The sequence below is a fragment of the Vigna unguiculata genome, chromosome 5 (assembly GCF_004118075.2).
Source record: "Vigna unguiculata cultivar IT97K-499-35 chromosome 5, ASM411807v1, whole genome shotgun sequence".
Taxonomy (NCBI): domain Eukaryota; kingdom Viridiplantae; phylum Streptophyta; class Magnoliopsida; order Fabales; family Fabaceae; genus Vigna; species Vigna unguiculata.
The window spans coordinates 18,045,008-18,054,841 of record NC_040283.1 but is presented as its reverse complement, the minus strand read 5'-3'; positions in this window follow the sequence as shown (position 1 = coordinate 18,054,841).

Here is a 9,834-nt window from a genome sequence, read left to right as displayed (position 1 = left end):
TTTCAATAAGCCAATTCAACCCTCCTCCCTTTTTCTTGGTTAATTACTTATTTCACTACTTACATAATCTTTCATTCACAATTTGGTTGTTCTTTGTTGTCGTTTTAGCCATTGTGATTGTTTTGTCTGAGAATTTTTATCTTGTATGTAGTTCTCGTAGGCTAATTGCATATTCCTATGCATTCCATACTTGGTTAACTGATCACATTTGCATCAAATTGTAGGTCAATAAGGCTTATAACATTAGCATTTCAAAAACTTGTGACAACATTCAATTTTCCATTCATTCCTCTCATTGTAAACATGTTTAGACTCATATATTTGCATAAAGTGCATTTTAGTTTGCATAGAATGTCGATCAAACAATTATAGAGATTAGGTACAATTCATTACATCCTCATATTAAGGCTAGTTCTTGCATTATAGAATAGATGCATTTCATATTCATTTTCCCTACCCTTTCATTTCTTATATTTTGGACTAAGGCTACACAAGGAGAACACTCATTTGTAAGCCATATAATTGGATTTGATACCTTTGTTACCACTACATTACATTAGTAGGGAAATAAAGTATTTTTCTGAACCTTGGTAAGACATAGGCCTTAACAAATTGGCATTGTTCCCAAGGAGATGGCAATTTAAGTGTTTAGTTTGTATAGTTAGGTAGAGAAGAATGCACACAAGAATTTATGCAGATTCACCTCCACTCGAGGCTTTGCCTAGTCTCTTCTAGGTTCAAAATTCTTTAATCTAATTTCATTTCAAGGTGGTTATCAGACGTGAGGACTATTATCTTAATTAATACATAATGATAGACATAAGTATAGTGTTACGTAGTTGGTTACCAGGTGCGTTTGTGCTTGTCCATAGTACTTTCTTGTTGCAACAATAGTTATTCATCAAGTGTTGGGAAGTGAATGATTGAAAATGGACTAGGATTTATTGAATAACCTACAACACCTACAACGAGCTCAAACTTGCACCTATTCATGCACCACAACAAAGCACACAAGCAAAAACAATATTGAAATAGCATTGGAGCAGTGGTAAAAATAGTAATAGAGCTAAGACTAATTCTAAAAATATAGCAAAGAAAAAGAGGAAAAGAAAAAGAAAAGTGGAACAGATGGTGGAGGAATATCAAATAAAACAATACCAAGTGTTCTTTATACAGGTTTTGAAGACGTGAAGAGTTCATGTTGCAGACTTGGTTTGAATGGTGCCATGATAGGGTGCATCTCCATGGGCATAGGTTGTAATCAAGCTTCAACTCATGTTTGGTGGGATTTGTTTAACCCTACACAAGTAGTCAACAAAATCCTAACAGATGTAGCCTGGGCTAGCCAACCAATCGCTGATCTTTGTCACCCTATCAGTATCCATGAACTAGCTAGCATCAAAGTCTAGCATTTCCTATTGATTCATGATATAAAACTTACTAAACTTTCATAACACTTTGAAGTAGCTGTAATATATACACTTTGTTTGAACACATGCAGAGCAGTAAAAAAACTAAGCACACAACTTGCAAATGATGCTAACCCCACATTCAATAGAGAGATATAGAAATAGGATTGTATATCTTGAAAACATTTTTTATTACAATGCCATACAATGATGGAATCTGGTGTTGACATCATTTGTATTTGTCTCTGAAATATATTTAAAGTATGCATTATGCATTAAAATACTTTATTCTTGGAGGAGGAGGAAAATGATAAACATTACTTCCTAATTCTTAGATATTGATCCCAAGTTCAAAATCCGAACTCATTTTGTCATTCTCAAACTAGTTTTTGTTTACCTTCATTCTCCATTCCAACCTCAAAACCCGAACCTTACTTCAAATCTTTCACTATCTCAACCTCTAGTAAATGACCTCCTCTAAGTATGACTTTTTTTTTTTGTAATGGGATTTTCTCTATATATAAATATCTACTAATTTTATTCGTAGGTAATTGTAGATGTGGTTCATAGTTAATTTACATACGAATTAAATCAATATGTAATTACTTAAAGACTATATTCATAGGTAATATGTAAGTGTTTACTTACGAATATATTTGTAAGGCTCACTTACATTGCTGCCCTAACTTTAAAACGGTTGCCCCAAATCGATTGGGCCTAGGGCTGGCCCAAAAGGGAATCCAGACCTAATCTGCCGTAATCTCATTCATTCACTTCACTTTACTGAAACACAACTATCAAACTCTCTCCTTTTCGCAACAGAAAGCTCTGCTAGGGTTTGGTCCTCTCTTGGTCAAGATAGCTCTAAGCTCAGCTCTACTCACGTAAGTTAATCCTCTAACCACATTTTCCTTATTTTTGGCTCTATTGTCATGATTCCAGCTAGGGTTCACCTTAGTAACCCGATTTGAATCTGTTCTACCATCTTTCCAGTTCGCGAATCTGCTCCAAGGTCTGTCGTATTCACTAGCTTAGGGGTCAGGATTTCTGCTAGCTATTTTCAGGTAAGGGAAGCTAGGGCTTACTCGTATATTTTGATTTTTGTTTGTTCCGCTGTCATTTTTCGATTCTATGATTGGTGAAATATTGTACACGCATGAAATGCTTTGGTACGTTGGTTTGGATTCGTGTTTGTGACTGTTGTAGGGAAACAATGAGCGAGGTGACATCTCGCTTAGGCGAGAGAGCCTCGCCTCAGCGAGAACGCGTTGAGACCTTGGCACGTCGCTGTAGTTTTTCAGCCCAGGCGAGGAACCTCACCTTTGGACTAGGGGTGGCCTCGCTCAAGCGAGAAGGGCTCGCCTAAGCGAGAACTTGCATGATCAGTAACCCCCACAATTGGTTGTCTCGCTTAAGCGAGAGCCAGTCGCTTGAGCGAAAGGACCCTTTCGCCTGAGCGAGGGTTCTTGGCTCAAGCGAGACTAACGCAAGTGTTTGTTTCGTGCATGTTATGCCTCGTGTTTTTGATTGATGATTTACTGTATGATTTTGTTATCGTGTTAAAGCATGAATGGGTTAAGTATAAATGTGTTAAGTGAATTATGGTTTTGAAATGATAAGTTTGATATGATCTCAGTATGTAACTTGAGTGGGATGGTTGGTCATAAAAGTGACATGGGTTTGGCATGAGCCTGAGATGTGATATAATTGGATGGAATATGTTATCAGTATGGTTAGGGCGTAATTCCATGAGCCTCTAAGTGATACCTCATGGTGGTGCTTTAGTTGCTTGGGACGTTGATGAGTGCGTATTTTTACCCTCATTCAGTGTTTAATTCTGGGTATTTAATTGAATTTATGTGCTTAAAGAGTGATTTAATTGATAATTCTGATAATTAGGCTATTTGAACTTGTGCGATAAAAATATGCTAAAAAGGTGATTTTTAGCTGCATAAATTATTTTTGGATATTTGAACGTTTGTTGATGAAGCTGAAGTTAAGTTTTAAGCTCATTTAAAGGTGGGAAAATAAATTGATTGAAGTTACAAACCACCTTTGAATAAGGCTAAAATCAGCAAGTTCTGGAAAAATCACTTATGTACCCCAGTTTTTAGTTATACACTCCGCTCTTTCTAAATGGGTCTCACCAAAAACTTATTCTGCACCCCCTAATATGTCTATTTACACCCCTCCTACCACTTAAACTACACTCAACCAGATGCTGCCATGTGGCAATCCTCAACTTTTAAAATTGGCCAACCAGAACAAGCCACGTGGCATTAATCCTTGCAAACACATCTACACCAATGAAACCTGCGATGCGCGACTGCACCGTGACAGCAAGCCATCTCTGCACCTCGTGCAACACCTGCAACCACCAGCATTCTGCAATCACGGCCACCATAGCAGCATCACCACCGCGTCGGAGCAGCCACGCCAGAGCAGCCACTGTCAGCCGTGCATGCCAAGGGAGGGAGAAGAGTGTGAGAGGAAACCCTAATTCTATTATGAGAGAAAGAGAAGGTTGCCACGTGTCATCTTCTGATTGCACAGTCAAACTGCTCAACAATAATGAAGTTGTTATAGATAAGTAGTATTAATTTGATCGTGTGAAGTTATAGAGAAATTAGAGTCCATGGATGAAAGGTTGCGAGTTGATCAACGATGCAGAAATATTGAGCAAGAGTGGTATGAAAATAAGCAAATATTGTTTGATATGTTGAGGGATGCAAGTAAGAACAACTTCATAGAATTAATTGTAACTGTTAATACTACCCCTCAACCCCATCAGAGATTTCCTGAAAATCCAGATTTTAACGAACTTCGTCATGAAATCAAATATGTGCTTCTGATGTTGGCCATCAGAGTTGAACAAATGTCTGAAGATTTGAGTCAGCTAATGAATGATGCAGTGAGAAAGGTCACTTTGGAAGATATGATGAAAATGATGACTGAAATGATGAAGATGAATCAGACATATCAGAAAGAGATGATGAATGCCGCCACACAAAGCTTACAGAGTCAGTCTGAAAAACCAATAGCGGAATCACATCACATTGATATATCTACTGATGGATATAATGATGCTCATAGTAATATGTCTACTGATGGACATATCAATTTTGCCAAAGATGTTGCTGATGAGGAAATTAAAGATTCTCACACAAACATATCTACTGATGGATATGTTGATGCTGCTCAATGTAAATATAAAAGTGTACCCATTGATGAGGATATGAGTACAAGTGATCATTTTCAAGAGCAAAGTTGTGAGGATAATACAATAGAGGAACCAAGTGAAGTTGAAGAGCCAACAGTAATCGAAGATGCAGCTAAAGCATCTACTATTGCAACTGACTTGGTTAATGATGAAGCAGTAGAGTCAACAACACCAGGTGAAAATTTTTGCTCAGAAGATGAAATTATGAGGATTACTGATGATCCGCTTAACCATCCGAATGCACCTGATGATGCTCAAGTTGAGTTGAAGCCACACACTCCACACATCAAGTTTGTTGATGTGAATGATGCAAATAAGTTTTCAGTGGTTATCTTTGTTGACATGGCTGCAGAAAAAGAAGAAAGGTTGTTGCAACAGGTAAAAAGCTTAGATTCAAATTCTTTTGAAAACATTGTTGATAAAAAAATTAATTTGCATGCATGTTTGTTTTCTGTTTCTATTTTTAATTTTAAAAATATTAAAAAAGTTTCAAAAATATGTGTTTTTGTTTTCTTTAATAAAATTGTACAAGCTGACTTGTACTTTATAAAATTAAAGAAAATAAATTTTGACATGTGGCCAAATTGAGCCAGAAGTCACAATTTTTCGTTTCCTCCCCAAAATAAGTCCATCAAGGACATTTTTTTTTCAAATAAGTGAGGGGGAGACAAAATGTAGGTAGGATTTTTTTTCTATTTTTCTATTTTTTGTTTTTGTTTTCATTTAGAAAGAAAAAAAATTGTGATTTCTTTTTGAGAAAATTGTGAAAGTATTAACTTTTTACTAAGTGAAACTTTTAAACAATATGTCTCATAAGAAATCCACCAAAAATATTTCTCTGCTTTCAATAAAACATATTGACATTGGATTTAGGGATTTGGGATTTGGGATTTGATTCAATAATTGGGATGATCATAATTCTGGAAAAATAAAAGTCATGTTGATATGAGTGGATTTTTTCTATGATTTGCTAATTGAGTTAATTTGAGAATTTCTTGATTAAATCTTTTGTGAAAGAGTTTTGACCTTGTAAGTCTTGAGCCTTAATGCAAAGGATGGTCTGCCTTGTGCCATTCCTATTTTTTCTTGAGTGACTTGCTCATGTTTGTTTATACTTAAATGTTTAGCTTGACTCTTTAGTTTTGCATCTTAGGCAAATATGCATGATTTGATATGACTGAGGCATTTCTTGTTTTTAGCTACTTGGCCAAATAAGCCACCCTTGATATTAATCCATTGGTATCCCCTTTGAGCTTTAAACCTCTTTTTCTTTTTTTAAGCCTATTGCATAACCTTGAAAAGAAAAAAGACCATATTCTACCTTAGGAAGGAAGAAGGAGCTAATGGATTATGTTCAGGAATGGTTGAGGAATAAAGTGTGTGGGTGAGTACCTCACCCACAAATTAATAAAAATGGCAAAAGGAAAAATTGTTGATTAAAAAGTGTTGAAATAATTGCTTTCTAAAAAAGAGAGAGAGAGCAACAAAGCAATAATCGAAAAAGAGTTGTTTTTGAAATTATGCTCCATTATTCTCCCTACATTACTATTTCAAAAAGCCAAGAGTCCTAAAATTTTTCCTACCTTTGCCTTGACCCCGTTATAACCTGTGAAGAATCCTCATGATCTTTGATTGCATATTTTCTGAAAGTTTGTGAATATTAGAGTCTTGTTAAGTATTAGGAGTGTTTACTTGCATGGGTATTTTGAGTGAAAACACAAGCCAAAACAGTTGAGAGAATTTTGGTGAGAAAATACACATTTAACTTGAGTGCTTTCTTTCATAATTGATTGTCTTGTGAATTCAAAAGATTAACTCATGTGTGAAAAATAGAATCTTTCCGTTTGTTTATGCATGGTAACTTGATTTCTAGGATATTGATTTGTCTCAAGTAAGGTTCTTTCCTTTGATCCATTGTTGATATGAAATAAAATACCTCAAAACAAGTTTTGGAATTGCTCAATTTTGCCCAGGAGTGCAAAAGCATAAGTGTGTGGGTATGAGGAGTGCGTATTTTTACCCTCATTCAGTGTTTAATTCTGGGTATTTAATTGAATTTATGTGCTTAAAGAGTGATTTAATTGATAATTCTGATAATTAGGCTATTTGAACTTGTGCGATAAAAATGTGCTAAAAAGTGATTTTTAGCTACATAAATTATTTTTGGATATTTGAACGTTTGTTGATGCAACTGAAGTTAAGTTTTAAACTCATTTAAAGGTGGGAAAATAAATTGATTGAAGTTACAAACCACCTTTGAATAAGGCTAAAATCAGCAAGTTCTGGAAAAATCACTTTTGTACCCCAGTTTTTACTTATACACTCCCCTCTTTCTAAATGGGTCTCACCAAAAACTAATTTTGCACCCCCTAATATGTCTATTTACACCCCTCTTACCACTTAAACTCCACTCAACCAGATACTGCCATGTGGCAATCCTCAACTTTTAAAATTGGCCAACCAGAACAAGCCACATGGCATTAATCCTTGCAAACACATCTACACCAATGAAACCTGCGACGCGCGACTGCACCGTGACAGCGAGCCATCTCTGCACCTCGCGCAACACCTGCAACCACCAGCGTTCTGCAGTCACGGCCACCATAGCAGCAGCACCACCGCGTCAGAGCAGCCACGCCAGAGCAGCCACCGTCAGCCGCGCAGCCAAGTGAGGGAGAAGAGTGTGAGAGGAAACCCTGATTCTGATATGAGAGAAAGAGAAGGCTTCCACGTGTCATCTTCTCATTGCACAGTCAAACTGGTCAACAAGTCAAATTGGTCAATGGAGCAGCAAAGCTGGTCAAATGTGGTCAAACAGTCAAAAACCGGTCAAAGAAAAGGGGTTTATTTCCAAATATTGATATTTTTGGATGTCTCTGCAAAATTGGACTACAGGATTGAAAATGGGTTATTTAGAAAATTAATACAATTATTATTTGGTGATAATTTATCAGATATCTTTAAATAATTAATTTATTTAATTATATCATAAATTATTAACCAACTATATTTGTCAAATAGTTTATATCTCTCCAAGTATCTTTAAATATTTATCTTTATCTTTATTTTAAAAGATATTTGAGAGATTTTAGCAACAGAAAAGCCCAGTCCAATTCCTATATAAGGACACCAAGGGAGAAGCAGAAGGAACAAGCTCGGGACTTCGGAGTTTAGGAACCCTTTAGGGGGTCCTAATTTCTTTTCCTTTCTCTCTCTATTCTTCTATTTTTATTTTGCATTCATGGAGTTTTAAACATTCTTGGGTTGATTCCATTGTAATTTCTTAATTGGATTCTGAGGTTAGATCAATTAATTTCTTTGTTCTTTTTATTATTTTTGAGGTTTTCATTCATCTATGTCTTTTATCTTTAAATCACGTAAGAAGTAATGATTTTAAATCTATATGCATGTTGGTCATATGAGTCCAAGGGGTTTTAAATTGCATTGAGACTTTACTTTGATCTTATTTAGAAACTTTGATATGATTAAATGAGTTTTTACCAATAATTGAGACTTTACTTTGGTTAAAGGTAATTACTCTAACTACAATTAATTGAGACTTTACTTTGATTAATTAAGCTTTTTATTTGGTGAGGAGATAAAAGAATAGACATGATTAGGCATAGTAAATTTGATTGAGACTGTACTTTGGTTGAATTTACTGTGGATAATCTAAAAGTTCTCACTTTTAATTGAGATTGTACTTTGGTTAAAAGTGAGAATGCCAACAAATTAATTGAGACTTTACATTGATTAATTTGTAAATCTACAACAATAATTAATTGAGCAATAATCTTTAGATAACAGATGATGAATCTATTTTGAAAAAGCAATGGAATCAATCTATTTTCTTTACTATTATTTTTATTTCTTTTTATCTTTTAAATTTTATTTCTATCTTTGTTTATCTTAATCCCTTCTATTTTTATTTTATTTGACTAAAACTCATTTGTATAGTTTTATAAGAACTAATTTGTTAAAAATCAATTCCGTGTTCGTTGGTAGACGACTTTGGGTTACTTTACCCTTTCTATTTTGTTGACTACTTTCTTAACAATAATGAAGTTGTTATAGATAAGTAGTATTAATTTGATTGCGTCAACCACAGCGTTATCAAACTTGGCGCCGTTGCCGGGGAACACAGTTAGAATTTTATCATTTTAGCATGTATATATATGATAAACTGTTTTATACTCTAGCTTACCCTTTTGCTTGTTTGGTTGCTTTGTATGTGGTTCTTCTCTTTTTGCGATGATCATCAATTTATTGATGTGAGCAGATGCGAGAGGTACTCGAGGTCAACAGGGAAGGGATGATTCCGTTACATAGTCTACCTGGACTGGACTTCCTATTATTTGGGCTTTTCCCTAGGGCTATGGCCCATGTACTGTTTTGGCCTTTGGTATATTATCAACTACTGTTAAATCCTTGTACGTATTTTTATATCGGCATCTTGGTGTGTCTTTTTCCTCGTTGAGTATTTTGGATAATTATATGGAGTGACGTTATACTCCGAATCTTAGCCGCTTATATTATCTATGTGACATGTCATTTAATTAGAATATTTATTTAAATGAGGTGTTACAATATCCATAGGAAATATCTACAGATATAATAATACTCAAGTAATTGTTATCTATAACGAATTTATCGCAAATTTTTTGTTGAAGGTAAATCGAAATTACCTACAAATTTTGATTATTACTTACAAATTTTCACTATGGATAATTACATTTTATCTTGTAGGGTTGACTATCCAATAAGGTGTATATCCTTATTAGCTTTGTACAAAGCAACATGCAAAACATCATACAAAACATTCAGTAGATTGCATAACATAAATGAAACTTGATACAATCCATAAACAAACTTTAGAAAGAAGCTACCAAATACAAGCACTTTCAAACTTTGTCACAACTCAACATAACACTTTTGAATCTTTTAAATCCTTTGAGCACTTCGAAATAGCATTATAGAAAACAATTTTATATCACTTCCATTATTGCTTAAAAAGTTACTAATATTCCTTTTATAGAGATTTGAAAACCCAATTTTTAACACAAAAACTAATGCATATAATTAATTATGTTAGACAATAATTGATTATTATAATTGTTCCTACGGAGAACAAATAAGATATGTCAGACATAAGCATTACCTTATCTCAATCTGCAATCTCCTTAGTAGGCTTCTTCTCGGCTGGCG